Raw genomic sequence first — 25,413 nt, 5'->3', positions numbered from 1 at the left:
AATCAGTATTTTGTGGAAGCAGGTATATCGCAGGCCTCAATCAATATTTTGTGGAAGCAGGTATATCAAACCCCTTAATCAGTATTTTGTGGAAGCAGGTATCTCTCAGGCATCAATCAATATTTTGTGGAAGCAGGTATATTAAACCCCTTAATCAGTATTTTGTGGAGGCAGGTATATCGTAGGCTTCAATCAATATTTGGTGGAAGCAGGTATAGCAAACCCTTTAATCAGTATTTTGTGGAAGCAAGTATCTCGCAGACCTCAATCAATATTTGGTGGAAGCAGGTATTTCAGTCCCCTTAATCAGTATTTTGTGGAAGCAGGTGTTAAAGATGCCCCTAATCGAGGCTGATTATGTTTTCTCTACTGCGCCAAATTAATATTAACCCAAGGGTTTTACTTGCACCGAAGAAAATAACTGTAACACACACTGGGGTCTAAGCAAATTCTCATTTATTACAGGAAGTACAGCAGTTTATAAAATCATCAAAGGGGCATTCCCACTGAGTCATGTGGCATTGTTACATTGGCTAACTTATAAAAATATTAAAAGAGATAACACTTGGTATCTGCCCATTGTGCATTGTTTTACTAACTGTGGTATGTGAACTATGTAAATATCTAGCTGTAAGCGCCATCTTGTATTGGCATTTTTACTAACAACATAAAGCATATATGACGTAGCAAGCAGGCGTGTTCTCTTCTGTAGGATGGAACCTTTGTGCTCTGGAGAAGATAAGGTGTTGTCTGAGAGCTAAAGTATGTGGGAGCTTTCTTAGCTGACTCAAATAATGTAGTCCATATCTCTATCAGTCCCCCCTTGAACCTTATTCTTTCCCTAATGAAAGCCTAGCACCTCTGTCCCCATGCTCCGAATCCTCCGCCATCTTCCATGACAACCTATCCTAGTGTATAGCCTCCCATGACACTGGACTTAGCATGGGAAAGTCAGATGTCAGTCCCTATGGTCGATGATCTCCAGCAGGTGGCGTCGTAAGCAGGGGGGGGGACCAACAGAACTAAGTGGACCTTGTCTCCCTTCCTCACGGAGGTCTCCCATGAGCATCTCCGGGGTAGCCTCAGCTACGACTTTGAACAGAAAACTTCTAATGCAGGGGATGACACAACAAACAATTAACGCAAATAGCAGAATTAAAGATAAAATTCAGGAATAGGAAGTAAGCCCTTTTTAGGGCATTCGTGACCTGGTCATTGATTAGTGTGAACATAAGAACTATTAATACTGGGAGTCTTTGGGCTATACTATTAATGGGTAACTGGCTAGAAGTATCAGACTGTAACAACTTTGTTCTTCCTTTTGCACACCTCTTCTGTGGTCCAGAAACCTATTTTTACTATCTCAATAAGAATCCATATTCTTTTAGTGAGGATCAGCAGTTACACAAAGGGGAACAATAAATATCCTTTCAAGTCTCCCGACTCAATACTTTCTTGAAATGACTTGAATTAGGCTTTCCTTCAAGCTTTACTGATGTGCTTGTGGTCAACAACACTTGGAATGGACCATCAAACCAGGATTTAAGGACAGGATTTTTCTAACGTGCCTTTTTACCACCACCCAATTTCCAGACACAAGTGGGTGGTTTCCTGGTACTTTATCAATATCTGGAAGTGAAGCAAAAACTTGAGAATGTATTTTAGTCAAATGCTTGTACAAACTGATCACATAATCTGTCAGACAACCATGTTGCATCTGGAGCCACTGTGGGAAATACAATCCTGAACTAAGGCCTGACCCACAAAGGATCTTATAGGGACTAAGGCCTGTCTCACGGTTAGGGGGAACTCTGTTCATGGCTTACCAGTCTCTGCCATGGATTTTTTTTTCCCTTTACCTTTAGTGTCTCATTCAGTTCCTTTTTTCCCTTCTCTACCGCTGCTTTGTGGATGGTACGAAGAATGTAAGGCCTGTTCTACACCCAAAACCTTCATTATCTCCTGCATCACTTCACCTGTGAAGTGAACACCTGTGTCACTTTCAATGGTCTCAGGTACCCCATACCTGCATACAACTTCAGCCATTATCTTGTGCCGGGTATGCTTCTGGCCATCCTGAAAACAAGTCATCACACACCAATACATACTCATACATGCCCACCTTGGGTAGTTGAAAGTAGTCTGCAAGCGTTGAAACAGATGAAAGGTCAAGGTGTTTGTTTCTGTGGTGCCTTAACCACCTTGTCTCACGTTGTTCTGGGCAAAAGTCATACATCCTTGAGTATATCTAACTGCTACAGTGCTAAATCCTGGGGCGTACTATGCGTTATGTACTAAATCACACACAGCAGTTTCTGACTGGTGCGTCACTCCATGGGTTGCCTGTGCCATCGTGGATTAAAGGGACCTGGGAAGGCAGAGTTTTCCTTGGAACTGTGTTAGGTCTTCCTCATTTGTAGCCCCCCTTTTCCATCCACCAGTCCCTTTCCTCCTTCCCCACTTGGTTCTGTAAGGTCTTAAGAACTTCCAGTGAGACGGGAGGAGTTTTTTCAGGGACCTAAGCTGTGGCCAATTAAGGCAGGGGTCTGCCTAGGCAATATGGCATTCATTCTTGCCACCTCATCTGCCTTGGCTTTTCACTTTGCCTCCTCTAAATCTGTTTTACAGTAACCTTTGTTTTTATCACCGCCATTTAACTTGACGACATGAGGGCTTTTATAAGAGACCTCACTGCTTCCCCATTTTGATCTTTTTAACTGAAGAGGTCAGGAAGTGTCCGGCTTTCCAAATGGGCTCATAGTCATGGGCTGCACCTGGAATCAGCATAAATGTTGGCTGCTTTTCCATCTGCATATCTGCAAGCCATCTCCATAGCCCTTAGCTCTGCTTCTTGGGCAGACATGTGTGGTGGTGAGGACTCTGCTTTTTAGTGTCATGTTTAATCACAACTGCCCAACCTGTGTAGTAACTGCCATCCTGACCATACCTCGATCCATCCACAAAGAGCACATGATCTGGATTATTTAATTGCTGAGTTACCAAATCCCGCTGTCCCTTGTGACATTTATCTGCAAACAGTCATGAGCCTCTTCCTCTGGATCTGAAAGTCTAGAAGAAAAGTTTTAGTGCCCTAACTCTTCCCTCCCCCTTCGCCCCAGAGGCAACAGGGTGGCTGGATCCAAAATATGACTTCTTTGGACATTTCAGGTGTCATATGAAAACCCTTTGTCAACGAATATGCATTACATTAAAGAGGACCTTTCATTTGTAAAAACAATGTGAAATAAGTATGCTGACTTGTAGAGCGGCGCCCGGGGATCTCACTGCACTTACTATTATCCCTGGGCGCCGCTCTGTTCTCCCGTTATGCCCTTCAGTACATTTGCTCTGTAAGTTATTGTAGGCGGTGTCTGCCCTTGTCCTGTGGGCGTCTCCTTCTCCTAGAGGTTTTTTTCTCCAGTGAGCTCAGCAACACCAAAAGACCCTGAAGACCACGGAAACAACTGTGGTGGATGACCAAAGAATTCTTTCCCTGGTGAAGAAAACACCCTTCACAACAGTTGGACAGATCAAGAACACTCTCCAGGAGTGTATGTGTGTCAAAGTCAACAATCAAGAGAAGACTTCACCAGAGCGAATACAGAGGGTTCACCACAAAATGTAAACCATTGGTGAGCCTCAAAAACAGGAAGGCCAGATTAGAGTTTGCCAAACGACATCTAAAAAAGCCTTCACAGTTCTGGAACAACATCCTATGAACAGATGAGACCAAGATCAACTTGTACCAGAGTGATGGGAAGAGAAGAGTATGGAGAAGGAAAGGCACTGCTCTTGATCCTAAGCATACCACCTCATCAGTGAAGCATGGTGGGGGTAGTGTCATGGCGTGGGCATGTATGGCTGCCAATGGAACTGGTTTTCTTTTATTCATTGATGATGTGACTGCTGACAAAAGCAGCAGGATAACTTCTGAAGTATTTCAGGCAATATTATCTGCTCATATTTAGCCAAATGCTTCAGAACGGCGCTTCACACTGCAGATGGAAAATGACCCAAAGCATACTGCAAAACCAGGAAATACGGTAAGTGGAATGTTATGCAATGGCCAAGTCAATCCCCTGACCTGAATCCGATTGAGCATGCATTTCACTTGCTGAAGACAAAAATGAAGGGAAAATGCCCCAAGAACAAGCAGGAACTGAAGACAGTTGCAGCAGAGGCCTGGCAGAGCATCAACAGGGATGAAACCCAGCGTCTGGTGATCTCTATGCATTTCAGACTTCAGGCTTTAATTGACTGGAAAGGTTTTGCAACCAAGTATTAAAAAGTGATAGTTTGATTTATGATTATTATTCTGTCCCATTACTTTTAGTCCCTTAATAATTGGGAGGCACATATGCAAACTGTTGTAATTCCTACACCATTCACCTGATTTGGATGTGAATACCCTCAAATTAAAGCTGACAGTCTGCAGTTAAAACACATCTTATTAGTTTCATTTCAAATCCATTGTGTTGGTGTATAGAGCCAAAAATGTTAGAATTGTGTCGCTGTCCCAATATTTATAGGCCTGACTGTATATATGCTCTCCACCCCAGATTGCCCCCATAGTATAATGCCTCCTGTCAGCTGATTGCTAACCTCACCAAAGCACTGGGTTGGCAGGGGTCAATGCAAGCTTATTTATGAGACTTATTATGGTGAGGTGGCAGCAGCATCAGGAGACCGCAGAGTGACCTGGTGACAGAGTGGGGAGCTGGGTGGCAATAACAGTACCCGCTGACGATGGTTGGTGTTAGAAGGAGCACTTGGCATCATATGTGTGACATCAATTTAAACTTACTTTAATTTGATCCCATTCCCAGATTCACCAATCCTGCATTGTATTGGCACAGCAAAGACTGATATTTAGGACTGCCCTTCTAAAGCAGGGATGACAGGAGACATGATAAAGCTTAGAAAATCTTTATATTATGTGTTCTGATGTGAATACTGAGACATCTGTTGTCCATTGTTTGAATTTACACAGTATGCTCTTTTACATTTTCATTTTATATATGTTATAAACACCAAAGACTTAGTTTTAGGCCTCTTGCATTCTGTTTATTGCCTAATGGAACAGCTGCCCCCTGATAGAACTGTATTATCCTTGTCCGTAATGCGGACAATAATAAGACATGTTTTATGTTTGAACGGAACGGAAATACAGAAATTAAATGCATATGGAGTACCTTCCTTTTTTTTTTTGCGAATCCATTAAACAAATTGTCACGGAAGGTGTACAGAAAACAAGAAGACACAAAATGAAGATCCGACTGACTGGATCCAAAACTAAGGAACAAAAGGGAGAGCCCTGCAACAGACCTGGCTCTCTCCCTAACTGCTCAGCCTTCCACCAGAGGAATGGGGAAGTAGGCGAAAATGGAGTTTGCAAGCCTCTCTAAAACAAACAAAATTCTCACTACCCCCGGAGAACGTATCCGGAAGCGAGATTTTAGGCTCAGAACAAATTCCATGAACGTAAGCAGAAACGGTCACCTCAAACTGAGAGACAGTTTTCCGGAGATCTTCTACCTCCAGTGAAAGACTCTGCATGCGGTCAATCAAGGTTGAAACCGGATTCATGCTTAAGACGGTTTTGGCGGTTTATAATGTCACGGAAGGTGTACAGAAAACAAGAAGACACAAAATGAAGATCCGACTGACTGGATCCAAAACTAAGGAACAAAAGGGAGAGCCCTGCAACAGACCTGGCTCTCTCCCTAACTGCTCAGCCTATGCGAAAATCTCAATGGTAGATGATCGCATATCCTCGTACCTCGACTGTATAACACCTGAACACCCTATAATAGTGAGGGGACACGACCACCGGCTCCCTACACTTGATACGGAGGGAGTCAGGGTCACCTGGGATCCAGCAAACAGGGAAACACAAATGAATGAACAAAACTTATCTGTAGAAGACTCAGTAGTAGGATCAGCATGCACACACTCCAGGAAGGAATATAAACCGCAAAGTAATGCAGTATGGGAAGGGATTTAAAGGGATGCAATCAGTGCAACTACATGACAGCTGAGAGAGGCTAACGAGATGAGAAAATGAAAGCAAAACAAAAGGAACCTCAAGGAGGAGGTTCTGAAGGACGTCTGTCAGAGCTTCTCAGATGTCTGGTGGTGACACAAGTGGTTCCATATATACGGTATACGGAACGCAAAAAACAGAACGGAAACGGAAAAAAAAAAACATTTGTGTGAAAGAGGCCTTAATCAGTATTCGTGTTCCACAGTAGGTGCTTGCTGTCACTGAGCCTCGAACTATCATTAATTAAAATCCAAAATAGACACATGCTTTAATTGGATTTGAGTCCTAAGATAACTAATAATGAAATATCGCCAGCAGAATAAGCATGTTGTATATTGAAAAGGTGTTACTCCTTTTTATAAAAATGCATGTTAGAAATTTGTGATTTGATTCTGATTTGCCTTTTTTTGTCATTTTTTTGTTATGGCGCAGACTTTTAGTATAAAGTACTGATTTGGTTGTTGGGGTCTTCTTTTACACTGATATTTAGCAAAATCATAAAAAATTTTAGTAAATTGAGTAACACAAAAGCCAGTGTTTTGTAGTAAAGCTGTTATGGACTTGGACAACCACTGGGTAAGTAAAAAATTATTACAGCATATAGTAATCACAAGAGATGAACACATTTCTAAAAAATTGGATTCGGCCGCTTCGCCAAATTTTCTGAATAGATTCGATTTAATCCGAATTTATCGCATTAAAAAACAGCTATTTCCTGGCTGCAAAGAGCCTGTATAGTGGTGTAGAACACTGTGCCTTGCAGTAACACGCATAGGGAGTCTGCTGTGGAAGTGAAACAATACTGTGAGTCAGTATGACACACACATGACTCACAGTATTGAGTGTGAACTCAGACTTACAGGTCGATGTTAGCGCCAGGTATAAAGAACCGTGCAGAGGCCCAAGATCCTACTGTACAGTGAAAGAGCGCACTCCTTTTACACCATCGTCAGCTGATTCCACAAGGATGTATACAGAACCTGTACCCCTGAAAGAGGGGAGAGGGTGTCAGCAGTTAGTTTGTGTTGACGTCACTGATTATTTTGCCCTTCCTCTGATCCGTCAGAACAATAAACCCCCAAAAATGGATCCTGTCTGTTGAGCATCCACCTTCACTCGGTTAGCATTTGGTCAGTAATCCATCATTATTGCTAAAGCCCAAAAAAAAAAACAGGAGTGAATCCAAAACAGAAACGACACGTGAATGGAATATTTGCATGTCTTCTTTGTTTTGTACCCACTCCTGCTTTTGGCTACCAAATCATATGCCAAATCTGATGGGACCATACAGGCCTTACAGCTGCTACACAGACAGGATATGTTGTGCATCTCATTTTTCCTTCCTTATGACAGATCAGAAGAAGGGTCAAATAAATGATGATGTCAACCAGTCCAAAAAGGCAAAATAGTGGCCCAGTCATGGAGTGTGGAGGGTGGGAGTACAGCTTGAGAAGTCCACAGAGTGGCCAGTGACATAGTAGGGAGGTGGCAGCAGCAGCATGAGGAGACCACAGAGTAGCCCATTTACATAGTGTTGAGGTGGCAGCAGCATAAGGAAGCCCAGAGTGGCCCAGTGACATAGTGTTGAGTTAGCAGCAGCATGAGGAGGCCACAGAGTGTCCCAGTGACATAGGGTGGTGGTGGCAGCAGCATGAGAAGGCCACAGATTGTCCCAGTGACATAGTGTTGATTTAGCAGCAGCATGAGGAGACCACAGAGTAACAAGGAGACATAGTGTGGAGGTAGCAGCAGCATGAGGAGGCCACAGACTGGCAAATTGACATAGCGTTGATTCAGCAGCAGCATGAGGAGACCACAGAGTAGCAAAGTGACAGAATGTGGAGGTGGCAGCAGCAGCATGAGGAGGCCACAGAGTTGCAAGGTGACATAGTGTGGAGGTGGCAGCAGCATGAGGAGGCCACAGACTGGCAAGGTGACATAGTGTGGAGGTGGCAGCAGCATGAGGAGGCCACAGACTTACAAGGTGACATAATGTGGAGGTGCAGTAGCAGCATGAGGTGGCCACAGAGTGGCAAGGTAACATAGTGTGTAGGTGGCAGCAGCAGCATCATGAGGAGGCCACAGAGTGGCACAATGACAGAGTGTGGAGGTGGCAGCAGCATGAGAAGACCACAAAGTGGCAAGGGGACATAGTGTGGAGGTGGCAGCAGCAGCAGCATGAGGAGGCCATAGAGTGACCCAGTGACATAACGTTGATTTAGCAGCAGCATGAGGAGACCACAGAGTGGCAAGGTGACATAGTGTGGAGTTGGCAGCAGCAGCATGAGGAGGCCACAAAGTGGCCCAGTGACATAGTGTTGAGTTAGCAGCAGCACAAGGAGGTCACAGAGTGGCCCAGTGACTTAGTGTTGATTTAGCAGCAGCAAGAGGAGACCACAGAGTGGCAAGGTGACATAGTGTGGAGGTGGCAGCAGCAGCAGAATGAGGAGACCACAGAGTGGCAAGGTGACATAGTGTTGAGTTAGTAGCAGCATGAGGTGGCCACAGAGTGGCAAGGTGACATAGTGTGGAGGTGGCAGCAGCATGAGGAGGCCACAGAGTGGCAAGGTGACATAGTGCGGAGGTGGCAGCAGCATGAGGAGGCCACAGAGTGGCCCTGTGACATAGTGTGCAAGTTGCAGCTGCAGCATGAAGAGGCCACAGAGTAGCACAATGACAGAGTGTGGAGGTGGCAGCAGCAGCATGAGGAGAGCTGAGTGGTGAGGTGGCAGCAGCGTCAGGACACCACAGAGTGACCCGGTGACAGAGTGGGCAGCTAAGTGGCAATAACAGTACCCACTGACGATGGTGGGTGTAAGAAGGAGCACTTGGCATCAGATGTGTGACATCAAGCGGGTGGCAGCATCAGAATAGTAGCTGAGGTAGGTAGCCAGAAGAAACCAGTCTCTTTTGTCAAGGTTTGGGTGAGGCAGCATGGATGATCTAATCTGATGCATCAGGCATTCGTGGGTGGAAATCCTGGCTGATCCACACCATTCATATTGACAAAGGTCAGTCTCTCCACATTTTGGTTGGACAGGCGAGTTCTCCTTGTGGTAACTATGTCCCTGCCGCACTAAACACTTACTCTGATGCCACACTACTGTCTGGGCAGGACAGCTTTTCCAGGGCAAACTTGGCCAGTTGCGGCTACAAATCCAGTTTGGCTGCCCAGTAGTCCAGCGGATCTTCAATTTGGGGTGGCAGGGTGCTGTCCAAGAATGCCACCACCTGCTCTTTCAGGTTCTGCTACAGGTCTAGCTGCTGCTGGTGAGTAGTTTCTTCACTAGGCGGGTTAAGAAAGCTGCTCATCATCAACTCTAGACTCAAGCGGATGCTGATGGCGCTGGTACTGCTCCTACCCCCCCACCCCGGCACAGCAGCCATGGCAGTGGAACATGAGGTGGTCAGACCTGCAAGACAATGGACGATGGCGCAGATAGGCAGGGGCCAACTGACTACATAGGATGTCTCTATAGTAGTTCAGTTTGTTCTCTCTCTCAACGGGTGTAAAAAAAGGCCCCCATTTTGGACTAGTAGCGAGGGTCCAACAAGGTGGAGAGCCAGAAGTCATCCCTCTGCCGAATGGTGATAATTTGGCTGTCGCTACCCAAGCAAGTGAGCATGCAGGTGGCCATTTGCACAAGTAACTCAGAGGGACTCCCTGCCTCCATCTCCACTGCATACTGCCACGGTGTGGCTGGGTCATCTGCCTCATCTTTCTTGCTCCTCCGGCTGCTCCTGCTCCTCCTCTCTTGTCACCTGTGTAGAAAACCCATCCATTTTGCTGCACATTGCTTGTGCTACAATGTCCTCCTCCTCCAGTTCAGCCCCCACAGGGCTCATGTGGCCGTGAGATGTAGGCGCCACGTCTCCAGTCCCCTGACCAGTCAGATGTACCAGCATCTGTTCCAGGATATGAAGCAGTGGAATGACGTTGTTCATACTGTAGTCCTGGTGACTGACAAATAACGTGGCATCCTCAAAGGGCCTGAGAAAACAGCAGGTGTCACGCATGAGCTTCCACTGGCTGACATCGAAGTTACACAGGGGAGTACTCCTGTCCGCTTGGATCATCAAGAAATCATTTATGGCATTTCTCTGTTCGTACAGTCGGTCCAACATATGGCGGGTGGAATTCCAATGCGTGGAAACGTCGCATATCAGCCTATGTTGGGGGACCCCGTTCTGCCGCTTTAGCTCAAGGAGGATGTGCTTGGTGGTGTACGAGTGGCTTAAGTGCATGCAAAGTTTCCTGGATGTTTTTAGGATGTCTTGAAGATGGGTGGAAGACTTCAGAAACCGCTTGACAACCAGATTGAACATGTGCGCTCTGCAGGGGCGAATTGGCACTGCCCTCCTTGACGCAGCGCTGACACCGTGTTCTTCCCGTTGTCGATTACCATTGTTCAGATTTTGTCACAGAGAAAGCCAAGATTCGATTTCTTGATGAAGGACACGGAGTAGTTCCTCCCCTGTGTGACTCCATTCGTCCATGCAAACGAGGTGTAGAACATCGTGACACTGCCGTGCCCTGCACATGTAGTATGCTGGAGGAGCACTGTGAATTGTCTCTGCAGTGGAGCCTAAGGACACAGTGGAGGATGAGGAGGCAGAGGAGGACATTGTCGCGGGAACAATAGCGTGAGAACATGCAGGCGGAAGCAGCGTCAACTGGCCAAGTTGCTGGTTTGGCTGGGCAGGAACCACATTTACCCAGTGGGCAGTAAAGGACATATATTGTCCTTGCCTGTAGTTACAGCTCTATACATCGGCACTGCCGTGCAGACACTGACAGGCTCAGGGACTGGCCTACCTTCTGTTTTACATATTTGTGCAGGGCTGGTACTGCCTTTTTGGCAAAGAAATGGCGGCTTGTAACTCTCCACCTCAGCTCGGCACAAGCCATCACTTCTCTGAAAGGTGCAGAGTCTACCACTTGGATAGGGAGGGACTGCAGCACCATCAACTTGGCCAGGAGCACGTTCAGTTTCTGCGCCGTTGGATGAGTCCACATATACTGTTGTCTCTTGGCAATCGCTTCGGTGATTAATTGCTGACGGAATGACTGATGAGGAGTAGGAGGGCGAGGATCAGGAGCATCAGGAGCATCAGGACCAGTAGATAATGTTAGGGACAGACAGCTCCCGTCGGCTGAGATGGTAGAGCCTTGACTGCCGAAATCGGGTGCTTGCCACTGGGTGATGAAGTGGTTGCTGCGGCAGGCTGGACCACCACATTGAAGCCACGGTTCTCACAGGCCACTTTGTGGTGACGCTGCATATGTTGATACAGGGGCGTGGTGCCAACATTGGCACCCTGGCCACGCTTTACCTTCTGCCCACAGATTCGGCAAATGCCATGTTCACCTCCTCCGGCAGCTTAACAAAAAACTGCCACACCGCCGAGTAGGTGATTTTACCCCCAACACTCCACACTGACTGACTGCCACTGCTGCTGTCTCCTTGAACACCTGCACCACTACTTTTTTGTCAGGTAGGCTCCTGAGAAGCGGGTGGTCTACCCCGGGCACGTTTGGCTCCCAACCTCCCACTGCTGCCAACCTGCTGACTCTTGGCCACGCAAACAACTTGCTAGCTCTGCTGCTGCCTCACGGCACACTCTTCTTTAGATGATGATGAAGCTCCTTTGTCACCCGGCTCCCAATTGCGATCGACTAAATCATTATTGAGTACTGTCTGCATGTCACTGATGTCCTCCTCAACGGTCTCTGAGCCAGGAGCCTGAATTGCTCGCAGCACCAGCTCCCACACCACTCTCCTCATCACTACCGGAGGAAGCGAAGGATGTCTCCTCCACATCTTGGCTCGCCAGTAGCTGCTGACTGTCATCTAGTAGCTCATCCTCACTGTATAGTTGAGCTGAGCCCACAGCATATAATACTTCTCTGGCTGAGGGAACAGAAAAGGACAGAGGCAGGTTGAGGACAGGTGAGGGCCAACTAAGGGTTGTGTCTGACGAACCCACCGACTCTTGGCGGGTGGTGTCTGATGTCACTTGGGACGAAGTGGATGACTGAGTCAACCATTCAAGAACCGCTGGGTTGCTGGTCAAGACATGACCGCTAACTGACACTGGGAGCTCAGGCCTCTGGAAGTGACCCCACGCCCTGTTTCTCTGCTGTGACCTGTGCCTGCGCCAAAAACATTTATGCCTCTGCCCCTCCCCTGTGCAGGGCCTGTCACTTCTCTGTCTGACATACTGTTAGATAAAATAAGTAAATAAAAAGGAAATTAATACACCCCAAAAAAGGCTGTGATTTTGTCACTTCACCATACAACGGCAAATAATACTTTTTTTTGCCACTAATGCATGCCAAAAAAGGCTTTAGAACATATAACTGCACTGCTGAACGGCCAAAATAGCTTTGGAACATATGAACTGCATTGCTGAATTGCAAATAATTCTTTTTTTTTTAATACACGCCAAAAAGGGCTGTAATTTTTTCACTTCACCACACAACGGCTAATAAGTAATTTTTTCCCTTTAATAATGTTAAATTACCATACAAAGTCCAGGAGCTAAATATTGATGAGCTATCTTCAGGATAGGTCATCAATATCAGATTCTTGGGCACCCGATTCATTGCACCTTCACCAATTGTCTTTTTAAAGAGAATGCAGCTCTCTATTGATTACCCTTGCCTCTCCCTAGTCCAGTGACTTCATGTTCATTGGTCACATGGGCTATGTGCAGCTCAGTCCCATTTAAGTTAATGGGCCTGGGCTGCAATGCCAAGCACAACCGCTATACAATGTATATTACTGTGCTTTGTATGCTAAGAGATGTCAGAAGAGCACTACAGCCCTTTCAAACCTAAGATAGGTCATCAACGTTGTACTCCCAGAAAACCGTTTTAGATGCGGTGACATTGTCCATGATTGTAGTTGTTCCTGCATGCTAGCAACCCATGTCCTCAGCTCTATGCACAAAATTCCGGTGACAGGTTCCCTTTAAGGAGAATCACTTACTTGGTGCTTAAAGGGGTCTAAGATTGCAGTATCTATGTCCCAGCCTCTCGGCACCCAAGCCGATAAGCTGCTGGAAGGGGACTCGACACTCATGTAACAGCTGTTTTGTGTATTGCATGGATGCCAAGATTCAGACCCTCACAGATCTAATACTGATGGCCTATCCAAAGGCCTTAGGAACTACGTCTATTATTTCCGCAAGAAACCAGAGCTGTGAATGCAGATTAACCTATAATACTGGCTTATAACTCTGCAAATTTAAATATGATCAGTTCTTTTATGTATATTGTACGTGTTGCAGATACAGTGTCTGTTATCCTGAACCATGTTTTCATCTTCTAGGACATATTGTTTCTCTTTCAGTGCTGTGTGTACTTAGTGTCTTTGTGTCTTTGTGTCCCCTTCTAGCTGGTTGATACAGAAAAGCAATGTTCTTAATCTATGTGACAGGGCTGACTTTTTTGGCATGCTTAAGGGATATTTTATGTAAATAACAGAGGTAACTCCTAAAGTGAACAGGAAGCAGGTGAATGTCATATTATTCATATTTACATTTAAAGAACTTGTGTTCCTGTCCGAGAATTAAAAAAAATATGTAGATGAAGCTGCAGATGCTACATATGGGAATGTAAAAATCTGATAGGTTTTTATTAAGAATAATGGCTCATGCACACGTTTTTTGTCCGCATCCATCTCTGGTTCTTTGCGACTATTCATTTTAGGATGCTTAACTCACTTTGAATCATAAATACTTCCTACAAACCATGAAGCTACATATCAACTTCTTGAACTCATAATTCTATAAACCCGTAATTCTAGTATACTAGTACAGTAGGTTTATTTTTTTTTTTACTTCGAATCACTTCTTGCAGTTGACAGATGGTATGAAGTCATTAATGAACATGTCTCCAAAAAGCGTTTAGAGAAAACTCCACTGCGTTCCATGTAGATAGCAGGCTACAAGCATCAACAGGATAGGATGAAAAAGCACAGTCATTCTGTTACTTCATTTCATGGGAATGTGTCATCAGAAAATGATCTATTGTTTAAGTCACATTTTTATGTTTAGCATATTTTTAAAGAATTTTGGATGATGTTATCTTTAGTCCTTCCATGCCAATGTCTATATTTAAACAAAAGCCATAAAACCCAGTAGTTTTCCCACTGTCCCCTAAAGCCTCCTCCGCAGCATGGTGAGGAGCGGTCGCTATGCCATACTGTCTGGTGGTTTGCCCTCAGCAGATAGCTATTAGACAGTACAATCTGCTGTCGGCAAGTTCTGATTTTTAAGCATGCTTCCTTAAAATCAGAATTGCCTGATGAACAATATATTTTGTAGAAGTTTGTATGTTAGTGCCAGATTGCAGTTGCTTTTATAGTCATTTCTTAAGGTGAGAAAGGCATCCATATTGGTTGTTAAGTTACAAAATTTACCACATTTTACCATTTGTAAATTCTTTGTACATTTGTGTATTCTCAAATGTGAGACATTTTTGGCCAGCTCCTGAAAAAAACAAAAGCAAACGAAAAACAATAAAAAAACTGAATCAACTTACACAATACTGTAAATCAAAAAGTCTAAGGCATGAAAATGTTCATAGACACTGTCATTTCAGGCGATATGGGTCCATGTAATCCACATTTATAATGGGCTTTGGCAAAGTTACAGCAGTTCAATAGAGCATAATTATGTTTTAAAAATGTACAGTTTAATTCCCTTAAGACTTTTTAATTTTGTGTCCTTTCTACACTAAATAAAGTTCAAAAAGAAAAATTAAGTTAAAAAATATAGATCAAAACCAAGAAGGATTACAAATAGTTATTTACAAATTCTTTATTTTATTTTTGTTACTGGTCAGTCCGTCATTTCTAAAACATTGTATTTAACATTAGTTGTAGACTACAGTAGTTATTTGTGGAAAGGAGTTGAAAGATCCATCAGCTCTTTTCCACATTTTACAAGTGCTCTTAATGCCTCTATGCATCCATCTGGCTAATGTGAGCTGGATTACTCTGTCTGTACAATAGTTTGACACTAACCAGTGGCATAGATGTATTTGTTCGACTGGTTGCAGCTGAGTTCGGAAGCCAGGGGATATGGGGGTGTGAGTCTAGTCTAGGGCCTGACATAATTTAGGTGGTGGTATTGTCACGGCGCGGTGTTTGTAGCAAACTCCACATGCATACTTCATACGCAGGAACCTAGAGCCCTATCTGACCTTAAAGGGCCCTGGAAACAGTGTCAGGACAAAAGATGGGCTTCCCAGCTGAAGGAACAGGAGACTCCTTCAGGCCTAATACCAAAAGATAGGGGAATACAACAAACAAGAAATAGGGAAAAGACACTTAACTCCGAAGTACTCGGACGAGCAGGAACACAGAAGAGAACCAAACACCAGCACTTCCACAACCAGAAAGGAGCTATCAACCGCATAGCATGATGAGTGAGACCAGACTAAATAGAGTTGGAATGAACGCTTAAGTTACACGTGTGGTCATAACCAGTAACAACACAAAAACAAGTAAAACCAAAGAGGCTGTCAGATCACATTACGTGCAGCCAGCCTCTTAGATCTTCTGACACCTGACACAGGATAGACTGTGACAAGTATGGGGTCTAAATTAATCAGGGGTCTAGATTTATTGTGGGGTTTGTATTTATTTTTGGCACTTGTATGGGATCTGGATTAATTAAGGATTCTGGAATGAGGTGTGATAGAATGTTATCATGGTGAAAAAAATGACACAATGAAAGCACTATCACTGCAGCCTTTAATCTGATATGTATGGCATTGTATTTAGTTATGTGCCACAATTTTTTTACTGACTGAATAATGTACAGTTGTGACTAAAAGTTCTGAGACACACACATTTTGGTTTCCACAAAGGTTGTTTCTTAAATGTTATGGTGGCATTTGCATTAACTCTAGATTGTTATGAAGCATGATCAAATGAATTGGAATTAATTGCAAAGTCATTTCTTGCCATGAAAGGGGGCTAGTTGTTATTATTGAATTCTTCTGTTAACCATGGTTACCTCAAAGGAAACAAAGTCAAGGACATTGCTGCTTGTAAGACTGCACCTATATGAACTGTTTATCAGATCATCTAGAACTTCAAGGAGAGAGGTTCAATTTCCGAGAAGAAGGACTCAGAGCACCCATAAAGTCCATTAAGTGCCAGGACCATCTCCTAAAGAAGATTCAGTTATGGGATCGGTTCATCAGTGCATAACTTTCTCAGGAATACCAGCAGGCATGTGTAAATACATCTTACAGAGTGAGATGAAGACTTTTGGAGAATGGCCTGGTGTAAAGAAGGACAGCAAGGAAGCCACTTGTCTCCAAGAAAAACATCAAGGACAGACTAACATTCTGCAGTAAGTACAGGGATTGACTTCAGAGGACTGAGGTAAAGTTATTTTCTCTCATGAAGCACCTTTTAGACTGTTTCGAACATCTGGAAACATGATTATCTGGTGAAGAAAAGGTGAGTGCTACCATGGGTTATCCTGTTTCATGCCAATAGTAAAGCATCCTGAACCATTCTAGTGTAGAGTTGCTTGTCTTTCCAGGAAGCTGTCTCACTCTCAATTTTCAAAAAACACTATCAAGAATAAAGAATGAATCCTCCAAGAGCAAACTCACCCAACATTCCAGGATCAATTTTGGCAATAAAAATGCATTTGCCAGCATGATGGAGCACCATGCCACAAGGCCAAAGTCATAGCTAAGTGGCTCGGTGAACAAAACATTAACATTTTGGGTCCGTGGCCAGGGAACTCCCCAGATCTCAACCCATCCCACTGAGAACCTGGGGTCAGTCCTCAAAAATTGTGAGGAGAAACAAAAACAGACATTTTAATAAACTTCAAGAGCTGATTAGAAAAAATAGGTTGCCATAAGTCAGGATTTGGCTCAGAAGCTGATATCCAGCATGCAATTGCAGAAGTCGTGAAAAAAGGGTCAGATGGAACATACAACACAAAATGGATGTCATTTATTCAAGCATTCTACCCCCACGAGGTGGGAGAGCTAACCTAAATGTGAGAACAGTATGTGGGAACACCATAAACTGTAGCACCTTCTGAAGCCTTACCATACTAGTCTTATGCTAACAAGAGGTACTTCAAGATTGACACAAGACCTTTTTGAAGAAACACTTTATTCTCGCGGACAACAGAAAAGTGGACACAGGTCAACTACAGCATCATGGGGGGGGGGGGAGGGATGGGGGTCTTTGCAACAAGATTGTCAATACTTAACTATCATTTCTGTCACCTAACTACTACTATTAAAATCCAATAAAATATCAATGCAAGTTAAAAATACATAATTATAATTGTACTTCAGTATACCATAGTAACATCTGACAAAAAGATAAAAAAAACATTGAAGCAGCAAACGCTGTAAAAAGCTAAATTTGTGTCAGTGTCAGTTTTGTAGAATAAGAAAAAAATCTGTATACTTCCTTATGAAACCAGAACCACATAGGGAAGTTGCTATTGGAGCGATATTACAACTCTATACAACTTGAATAAGCATGAGGTTTACTCATATGATGTACAGTACACACCAAAAGTTTGGACACACCTTCTCATTCAAAGAGTTTTCTTTATTTTCATGACTATGAAAATTGTAGATTCACACTGAAGGCATCAAAACTATGAATTAACACATGTGGATATATATACATAACAAAAAAGTAATATTCTAGGTTCTTCTCTTGGCATTTTCTTGATGAGCTTCAAGAGGTAGTCACCTGAAATGGTCTTCCAACAGTTTTGAAGGAGTTCCCAGAGATGCTTAGCACTTGTTGGCCCTTTTGCCTTCACGCTGCGGTCCAGCTCACCCCAAACCATCTAGATTGGGTTCAGGTCCGGTGACTCTGGAGGCCAGGTCATCTGGCGCAGCACCCCATCACTCTCCTTCATGGTCAAATAGCCCTTACACAGCCTGGAGGTGTGTTTGGGGTCATTGTCCTGTTGAAAAATAAATGATGGTCCAACTAAATGCAAACCGGATGGAATAGCATGCTGCTGCAAGATGCTGTGGTAGCCATGCTGGTACAGTATGCCTCCAATTTTGAATAAATCCCCAACAGTGTCACCAGCAAACACCCCCACACCATCACACCTCCTCCTCCATGCTTCACGGTGGAAACCAGGCATGTAGAGTCCATCCGTTCACCTTTTCTGCGTCGCACAAAGACACGGTGGTTGGAACCAAAGTTCTAAAATTTGGACTCATCAGACCAAAGCACAGATTTCCACTGGTCTAATGTCCATTCCTTGTGTTCTTTAGCCCAAACAAGTCTCTTCTGTTTGTTGCCTGTCCTTAGCAGTGGTTTCCTAGCAGATATTCTACCATGAAGGCCCGATTCACAGTCTCCTCTTAAAAGTTGTTCTAGAGATGTGTCTGCTGCTAGAACTCTGTGTGGCATTGACCTGGTCTCTAATCTGAACTGCTGTTAACCTGCGATTTCTGAGGCTGGTTACTCGGATGAACTTATCCTCTGCAGCAGAGGTGACTCTTGGTCTTCCTTTCCTGGGGCGGTCTGCATGTGAGCCAGTTTCTTTGTAGCGCTTGATGGTTTTTGAGACTGCACTTGGGGACACTTTTAAAGTTTTCCCAATTTTTCGGACTGACTGACCTTAATTTCTTAAAGTAATGATGGCCACTCGTTTTTCTTTACTTAGCTGCTTTTTTCTTGCCATAATACACATTCTAACAGTCTATTCAGTAGGACTATCAGCTGTGTATCCACCTGACTTCTCCACAACGCAACTGATGGTCCCAACCCCATTTATAACGCAAGAAATCCCACTTATTAAACCTGACAGGGCACACCTGTGAAGTGAAAACCATTTCAGGTGACTACCTCTTGAAGCTCATCAAGAGAATGCCAAGAGTGTGCAAAGCAGTAATCAAAGCAAAAGGTGGCTACTTTGAAGAACCTAGAATATGACATATTTTCAGTTGTTTCACACTTTTTTGTTATGTATATACAAACCGGATTCCCAAAAAGTTGGGACACTATACAAATCGTGAATAAAAACTGAATGCAATGATATGGAGGTGCCAACTTCTAATATTTTATTCAGAATAGAACATACATCACGGAACAAAAGTTTAAACTGAGAAAATGTACCATTTTAAGGGAAAAATATGTTGAATCAGAATTTCATGGTGTCAACAAATCCCCAAAAAGTTGGGACAAGGCCATTTTCACCACTGTGTGGCATCTCCCCTTCTTCTTACAACACTCAACAGACGTCTGGACCGAGGAGACCAGTTTCTCAAGTTTAGAAATAGGAATGCTTTCCCATTCTTGTCTAATACAGGCCTCTAACTGTTCAATCGTCTTGGGCCTTCTTTGTTGCACCTTCCTCTTTATGGTGCGCCAAATGTTCTCTATAGGTGAAAGATCTGGACTGCAGACTGGCCATTTTAGTACCCGGATCCTTCTCCTACGCAGCCATGATGTTGTGATTGATGCAGAATGTGGTCTGGCATTATCTTGTTGAAAAATGCAGGGTCTTCCCTGAAAGAGATGACGTCTGGATGGGAGCATATGTTGTTCTAGAACCTGAATATATTTTTCTGCATTGATTGTGCCTTTCCAGACATGCAAGCTGCCCATGCCACACACACTCATGCAACCCCATACCATCAGAGATGCAGGCTTCTGAACTGAGCCCATTCTGTGATTTCCTTTACAGTAGCATTCCTGTTTGTGGTGCAGTGTCGTTTAAGGGCCCGGTATGGGCGTTTAAGGGCCCGACATCCAGTATGGTTTTACGGCCTTGACCCTTACGCACAGAGATTGTTCCAGATTCTCTGAATCTTCTGATGATGTTATGCACAGTTGATGATGATAGATGCAAAGTCTTTGCAATTTTTCGCTGGGTAACACCTTTCTGATATTGCTCCACTATCTTTCTGCGCAGCATTGTGGGAATTGGTGATCCTCTACCCATCTTGGCTTCTGAGAGACACTGCCACTCTGAGAAGCTCTTTTTATACCCAATCATGTTGCCATTTGACCTAATTAGTGTTAATTGGTCTTCCAGCTCTTCGTTATGCTCACATTGACTTTTTCCAGCCTCTTATTGCTACTTGTCCCAACTTTTTGGGGATTTGTTGACACCGTGAAAATTTGAATCAACGTATTTTTCCTTTAAAATGATACATTTACTCGGATTAAACGTTTGATCTGTCATCTACGTTCTATTACAAATAAAATATTGCCATTTGCCATCTCCACATCATTGCATTCAGTTTTTATTCACAATTTGCTTAGTGTCCCAACTCTTTTGGAATCCGGTTTGTATATCCACATGTGTCAATACATAGTTTTGATGCCTTCAGTGTGAATCTACAATTTTCATAGTCATGAAAATAAAGAAAATTCTTTGAATAAGATGGTGTGTCCAAACTTTTGGTCTGTACTGTATATGCAAAAGTAAACAAAATAAGACTTTGTTTTGTCATAGATAGTTTGGGCAAGAAGGGGACCCAAGCTGAACTTGTCCACAGTCCACCATAACCCATGAATTTTAAGTTAGAGAGGTCTTCTCACTTCAGCAAATGGCATTTATCATGTAGACAAAGTTATTATAAGGCACTTACTAATGTATTATGATTGTCTATATTGCCTCCTTTGCTGGCTTGATACACTTTTTCTACACATTATACACTGATCATTTCCAGGGATTATGACCAAATTGCAATCTCTGGAGGCCTGGACCATGGGAGTGCGAATAGGCCAGCTCTTTTTCCTATAGTGTGCAGGTGCGGCCACCACTACTGGATTGCATATGAATATGAATAGTGTATAATGTATAAAGGAGACATTATGGACAAATACAATACATCAGTAATTTCCTTGTATTAACTTTGTCTACACAATAAATACCATTTGCTTAATTGAGAAAACTCCTTGAAGCCTCTGCTATCTACGCAGTCTTTGAAATATTTTTCTCAGTTCCCTCTGTTTTACTTTTCAAAAGGTAATAGTGAATAGATCTGGCTTCAGTATGAACGACAGATCAGGTACACAGAAAGGAAATGCACTTCAAAAAGGGAATGCAGAGGCCATTAGCTAGAATTACTTGACCTACATAAACCAGTCATTATCTATACCACACAAATTAGATCTTTTGTTTTCAGCAACAGGTATTGGTCACTATAGTTAAACTGTACCTGCTATTTTAATCTTCATTATCAGCTGTGATGTGTTTATAAGGGATTACACTATATGACTTATATATGGCATTTTCACCAGCTTTTCACTTTGCATGCTCTATTTCAAATTGTCATTTGCCCCTTTGCTAGTGGGCAGAGATGAACTGCTATGATGTCTCCCATACATGGCACATGTAAACTAGAGGAGATTTTGCTTCACTTTCATTATTTCTCATAAATCATCAGCAGCATGGAAGCCACTGTAGAGAAGTGCTGAACAGCGTAGATGTGAATCTAGTAGCTGTAAGATGGAAAAATGCTTACTGTTTGCTGAAGCAGCATGTCTCTGTGTGTCTCTTCTTTTCGCTTAATTCACTCCTCTTCTCCATCCACTCTCCATAGACTTCTCTAGACAGCATGTAATCTGATCGTTGAAAAATGGCATAATTTCCATGACTGTATCCCGAACACAAAAAATTGGGATGTGGAACATTCTGAAGTTTTGTAGCAGCAACCTTTTCAACCATATGACACGAAAGATAGATAGATAGATAGATAAATATAATACTGTGCAAACGTTTTAGAATCCTTTAAAAATAGAAGTGTTATTTTTATCACTTACCAAAATGCAAAGTTATTGAACAAAATAAAAATCACATCACTATTTGTCCTGACCACCCTTTGCGTCCAAATCAGCATCAGTTTTTCTAGGTACACTTGTACACAGCATGTAAAGAACCTTGACAGCGGGGTTGTTCCAAACATCTTGGAGAACTAACCACAGATCTTCTGTGTATGTAGGCTTGCTCAAATATTTCTGTTCATGTAATCTTAGAAAGATTCAATGATGTTGAGATCAGTGGGGCCATATAATCATTTCCACAATTCCTTGTTCTTCTTCACCCTGAAGATAGTTCTTAGGGCCCATGCACACGAGCGTGTGTGCCCCATGCTCGTATTGTGGACCGCAAATAGCAGTCGACAATGCAAGGGTATTGTCGGTGTGCGCGCCGTTTGCACATGCGGACCCATTGTCTTGCTTCCATGGGCTTCTGATCCATGCCTCCGCTCCTTATCTGACATTGCAGAGCATTGAGCATTGCACACCCATTCAAGTCAATGGGTCTGCATCCATGATACGAAGCGCACACGGCCGGTGCCCGTATATTGTGGACCCACTGTTTGCGGGCACAAGGCACACATGCTCATGTGCATTAGCCCTTTATGACATTGGCTGTATGTTTGGGGCTGTTGTCTTGCTGCAGAATATATTTTGAACCAATTACACTGTTCTCTGATAGAATTGCATGATGGATAATTATCTGCCTGGATTTGTCAGCATTGGGGACATCATTAATCCTGACAAAATCCTCTACATGCTTCACTGTTGCCTGCACACACATTATTGTACCGATCTCCAGCCCTTCCGTGAACAAACTGGCTTCTGTTATGTCCAAATATTGACTCATTTTGACTCCTCAGTCCAGAGCACATGCTACAATTTTTCTGCACCCCAGTTGCTATGTTTTCATGTATAGTTTAGTCGCTCGGCCTTGTTTCCACATTGAAGGTATAGTTTTTTTTTAAACAATTCTTCCATGAAGACCACTTTGGACCATACTTCTCTAAACAGTGGATTGGTGTACCTGAGTCCCATTGTGGTTTCTGCCAGTTTTGAGTTGATGGCAGAAATCATTATTTTCTGTAATGTACTGATAAACATTCGACTTTCATATATTTTAGATTCATTACACACCAACTGCAGTAGTTCAAGCCTTTTATTGTTTTAATATTGATGATTTTGGCATACAGCTCATGAAAACCCAAATTCCCCATCTCAAAAAATTAGCATATTTCATCCGACCAATAAAAGAAAAATGTTTTTAATACAAAAAAAGTCAACCTTCAAATAATTATGTTCAGTTATGCACTCAATACTTGGTCGGGAATCCTTTTGCAGAAATGACTGCTTCAATGCAGCGTGGCATGGAGGCAATCAGCCTGTGGCACTGCTGAGGTGTTATGGAGGCCCAGGATGCTTCGATAGCGGCCTTAAGCTCATCCAGGGTGTTGGGTCTTGTGTCTCTCAACTTTCTCTTCCCAATATCCCACAGATTCTCTATGGGGTTCAGGTCAGGAAAGTTGGCAGGCCAATTGAGCACAGTAATACCATGGTCAGTAAACCATTTACCAGTGGTTTTGGCACTGTGAGCAGGTGCCAGGTCGTGCTGAAAAATGAAATCTTCATCTCCATAAAGCTTTTCAGCAGATGGAAGCATGAAGTGCTCCAAAATCTCCTGATAGCTAGCTGCATTGACCCTGCCCTTGGTAAAACACAGTGGACCAACACCAGCAGCTGACATGGCACCCCAGACCATCACTGACTGTGGGTACTTGACACTGGACTTCAGGCATTTTGGCATTTCCCTCTCCCCAGTCTTCCTCCAGACTCTGGCACCTTGATTTCCGAATTACATGCAACAGTCCAGTGCTGCTTCTCTGTAGCCCAGGTCAGGCGCTTCTGCCGCTGTTTCTGGTTCAAAAGTGGCTTGACCTGGGGAATGCGGCACCTGTAGCCCATTTCCTGCACACGCCTGTACACGGTGGCTCTGGATGTTTCTACTCCAGACTCAGTCCACTGCTTCCGCAGGTCCCCCAAGGTCTGGAATCGGTCCTTCTCCACAATCTTCCTCAGGGTCCGGTCACCTCTTCTCGTTGTGCAGCGTTTTCTGCCACACTTTTTCCTTCCCGCAGACTTCCCACTGAGGTGCCTTGATACAGCACTCTGGGAACAACCTATTCGTTCAGAAATTTCTTTCTGTGTCTTACCCTCTTGCTTGAGGGTGTCAATGATGGCCTTCTGGACAGCAGTCAGGTCGGCAGTCTTACCCATGATTGCGGTTTTGCGTAATGAACCAGGCTGGGAGTTTTTAAAAGCCTCAGGAATCTTTTGCAGGTGTTTAGAGTTAATTAGTTGATTCAGATGATTAGGTTTATAGCTTGTTTAGAGAACCTTTTCATGATATGCTAATTTTTTTAGATAGGAATTTGGGGTTTTCATGAGCTGTATGCCAAAATCATCAATATTAAAACAATAAAAGGTTTGAACTACTTCAGTTGGTGTGTAATGAATCTAAAATATATGAAAGTCTAATGTTTATCAGTACATTACAGAAAATAATGAACTTTATCACAATATGCTAATTTTTTTAGAAGGACCTGTATATCTTCCATTTTGAAAGGGAATTAAGCTTGATCTGTCTTTCTTCTGCTTACATACTGTATGTGTTCAGCAAATGGAGTTGGAAATTTGATGAGGATTAGTAGTGTCCTTATAGAGGACCTTTCACCGGTTCTGACATTACAATATAAGTACCTGGCACTGTAAGGCATGTTGAGGAGATGTCCTTGTCCTTATTTATTTTTTTATGGTCTACTCTGTTTCCCTGCTGTGCCCTTTGTTCTGGTTTCCAACCCTGAATGCTAATCCATACCTTTGGTACAGGGAGGAGGAGATAGTGTGTTTCCTTCTCTCTGGCTGTGAGTTGTCCAATCAGAGCAGAGCATGTCCCACCCAGAGAGAGACACCCCCTGAGAAACACAGCCGTCTCCTCCTCCCTGTACCCATGATATGGATTAGCATGCAGGGCGGGAAATCAGAACGGGGGGCACAGCGGGAGAACACAGCAGTCCATCTGAAAAAAGTAAGCGCAAGGACATCTCCTCAACATACCCTACAGTGGGAGGTACTTTTATTGTAATGTCTGGACCGGTGAAAGGACCTCTTTAATGTTGAGAAATACAGACAGATTTGTATCCATGATGCAATACTATCAGGGAGGCATTTGATTGGCTCCACATTTATTGTGTAGCAGGACAACAACCCCATGAAGAGACAGAAGGAGTTGAGCAAGGCTACATCTAGTACTCCAAGATGTTTGGAACAATCTCAACCTCAAAAATCCTTCAAAAACTGTGTGCAAGTGTACCTAGAAGAAATGATGCTGTTTCGAAGGCAAAATTGATTTCATTTAGATTTCTCTTTTGTTCATTCACTTTGGATTTTGTTAATTGATAACAATAAACTATTAACACTAGTGTTTTTGAAAGCATTCTTACTTTGCAGCATATTTCCCACCACTGACTAAAACTTTTTTATAGCACTGATTAGAAAATAATTAAAATAATTAAT

General features: G+C 43.3%; 1 protein-coding gene across 1 annotated transcript in view; it reads left to right on the top strand.

Annotated features, from left to right (window-relative positions):
* Positions 1-25,413, top strand: part of DLGAP3 (DLG associated protein 3) — a 136,145-nt gene that overhangs the window by 39,414 nt on the left and 71,318 nt on the right. The gene's annotated exons all lie outside the window — the stretch shown is intronic.

Source organism: Bufo gargarizans, chromosome 3, assembly GCF_014858855.1.
Source record: "Bufo gargarizans isolate SCDJY-AF-19 chromosome 3, ASM1485885v1, whole genome shotgun sequence".
NCBI classification, from domain to species: Eukaryota; Metazoa; Chordata; class Amphibia; order Anura; family Bufonidae; genus Bufo; species Bufo gargarizans.
Note: the sequence above shows the minus strand (reverse complement) of the source record. Positions and strands in the feature narration are given on the sequence as shown.